The 3,077-nt window shown below is 42.0% G+C and overlaps 1 pseudogene; it reads right to left on the bottom strand.

The window, feature by feature from the left end:
- Positions 1–639: 639 nt before the first annotated feature.
- Positions 640–1,508, bottom strand: LOC102861396 (annotated as a pseudogene).
- Between the last annotated feature and the right edge of the window lie 1,569 nt (positions 1,509–3,077).

A 3,077-nucleotide genomic window follows, 5' to 3' on the forward strand; every position in this document is an offset into this window, starting at 1 on the left:
CTTCCACTTTGCACATCACTCTTTCTCAATGTGCTGTATGAAGTAACCTGGGTTTGCTGTGATGCTGAACCTTGTGCCATGGGGATGTCAAATACCAGAATGGTTTCCCATTGTGGACAGTGTTTGGTGGAGCTCCCAGTTGTAAAACAGGTTTGGAAGCAGGAGTGGCATCCACTTCCTAAACCATATGCCTCTGGAAAGTCTACGAACTTGGAGAAATGATAGCTATGGAAAAGCATTAGATCTTTTATTCATAGAATCGCTATGAGTCAACCTTGACTTGTCAGCTATCAACAACAACAAGGACAACTGTGAGTTCAATAACAAAGCTAAGGGAGCTCTAGTGGCCTAGTGGTAGGAAGCTACACTGCAATTCCAAGAGGTGCGCAGTTCAAATCCACCAGATGCTCTGCTGGAGAAGGAGGGGCAATCTCCTGTACCGGTCAGATCTGATTTGATGATATACACACAAAAAAATAGTAAAATACTTTTTTTTTCTTGGCAAAGAAACCTGGACAACATTTATTAGACAAGGTAGGGAAAGTTCTCACTCAGCATTATAAAAAAGAACAGTCCGATATCAACTGTTACAGAAATAAGACGGAAAATTTTAACAAACTGTTTTAACAAACTATTTTCTTAAAGAGACTTCCTCCACTGCCAGAGATCTTGAATAGCCTCCTGGTCTGTCATCTGGAAGCAATTCTTCACATAATTGATGAATTTGGCTTCCACTTTGGGAAGAGAACCACCTTTTTTCTATACTTGCTTGCATTTTTGCTTTAATGTCTTCTACAGAACTAGGTTCTTTTGGAGTTATGGGAGGTTTTTTCCTGTTTTTTGAAAGATTCTTGTCCTTTTGATCGTGGAGTTGATGGTTTTGAGTCTTTTCCATTCTGGTTTGATTTTTGTGCATTTTTGGCTGGAATAACCCTTATAGATTTCTTCACTGGTGCTTTTTCTTCAGCCTCATCATCATCATCCTCATCTTCATTGTCGTCACCATCATCATCGTCATCCTCTTCATCAGTGGCAAGTTTCACCTTTTTCTGTGGAATTTTGTTACCACCTGCAGGGGCAGATCTCTTTCCTGATATACTTAAGAGTTTCACATCCTCCCCCTCTTCATCATCTGACTCTACATCTTCCTCCACAGCTACTAAGTGTTGTCCACTTATATGCACAGGCCCTGAGCCACACTTCAATCGTAAGACGACAGGTGGTGTTATTTCAAAGCCCCCAAGCGAAACCGTTGGCTGTACAGACATTTTCAAAGTTGCCAGTGTTACTTTAATTGGGCTGCCCTCATAATTCATTGCTTCTGCTTCAACAATGTGCAATTCATCCTTTGCACCAGCCCCTAAAATGACCGTTCTTAAAGATAACTGGTGCTCATTCTCATCATTACCCACCTTAAAGTGATAATCTTTGTCAGCTTTCAGTTCACAACCGAAAAGGTAGTTTTGAGGCCGCAGGGGGCTCATGTCCATATCCATCGAATCTTCCATTGGTTGGTGGCTCACGTTTAAGTGAGAGAGGACGGCAATAAATCAGCACTGTTGCACAGAACAGCCACGCAGGACGGAATCACAGCAGTGCGTAAAATACTTTTTTTTTAAAAAGGAACAAAGCTATATGGTTCCCACTTTGGCAGACTTGTGAACATACAAGCTTTGGCAGAAAAGAGGAGGTCAGAATCCATTCTACACTCACTGCTATCAAGTCAGAAGCAACTAACCGACCCTTCACTGGGTTTCCAAAGGTATAAATTGCAGTCTGGGGAAACTGCCCTTTCTTCCTCAGGGTTGCTGGTGGGCTCAAACTTTAGGAGATGCCTGGTTTACAGACAGCAGTAGGCCACCAGAGCTCCTTATATTCTACACTGTGCAATCAAAGGTTCCTAGAAGAACTAGGTTTGTCTGAGCCACAATTATTAAGGAAGATCTTGAGTTTGCTTGGCTCCACAGTCAACACTCTCAGCACCAGTAGCCAGGAAATTAAAAGACGTATTGCGATGGGGAAGTCTGCTGTTAGGGACCTCTCCAAAGTACCGAAAAGCAATGGTGTCTCTCTGGAGACTAAGGTGCATCTGATACAGGTCATGGTCTTTGCTTACACTTGTTATGCATCAGAGAGTTGGACAATGACTAGGGAGGATAGAAGGAGAATTGATGTCTTTGACCTGTGGTGCTGGAGAAGAGTATTGAGTGTACCATGGACTGCCAAGAAAACAAACAGGTTCATCCTGGAGAGGGTTAAACCGGGCGGCTCCTTGGAGGCAAGGATTCTGAGGCTTTGTCTGACATACTTTGGTCATGTTGTAAGGAAGGACTGGTACTTGGAGAGGGACATCATGCTTGGGAGGGTGGAGGGCAGGCGCCCTCTATGAGGTGGATTGATTCAGTGACTGGGGTAATTGGGATGGGTGTGTCGGAGACAGTGCGATTGGCCCAGGACAAAGCAGAGTTTAGGGCTGTTGTACATAAGGTCTCTAGGAGTCGCAAACGACTCGACGGCACATAACAACAACAACAACAACAAGAAGTTGTTGGATGCTATCTATCTGATCCCGACTGATAGCGACCCCATGTGATAGAGTAGAACTGTCCCATAGGGTTTTTTAGGCATAAAAAAAGATCACCAGATCTTTCTTCCAGGGTTCAGTGTTGATGGTTCAAACCATTAACTTTTCTCTTAGTAGCCAAGTGCTTATGCGTTAAGCCACCAGAGCTAGACTAAAACAATATGTTACATTTGCCTACATCAACGTTAAGGATTTCTGTTGGGTAAAGAGCACCGAAAGTTAATAAACACATAATAGACTAAGGAAAGATATTATAATACATTAAATTATCCCAGAATGAATATCTGGAGTATATGAAGAACATGAAGAAATCAACAAAAAAAGAACAGGAAGACATTAGAAAAAAAAGGCATGAGGAATAAGTAGGCATTTAATTAACTACTAACATCATAAGAAGAGATGCTTGGACTCAGTACAAAACTAAGAAATGCAAATTGACACAAAAGGATTTCTCTTTCTGAATATCTCTTTCAGGATCATTTTCTTTTTTTTT

Source organism: Elephantulus edwardii, unplaced genomic scaffold (genome assembly GCF_000299155.1).
Source record: "Elephantulus edwardii isolate Elephantulus edwardi_28Jun2011 unplaced genomic scaffold, EleEdw1.0 scaffold00017, whole genome shotgun sequence".
Lineage (NCBI taxonomy): Eukaryota > Metazoa > Chordata > Mammalia > Macroscelidea > Macroscelididae > Elephantulus > Elephantulus edwardii.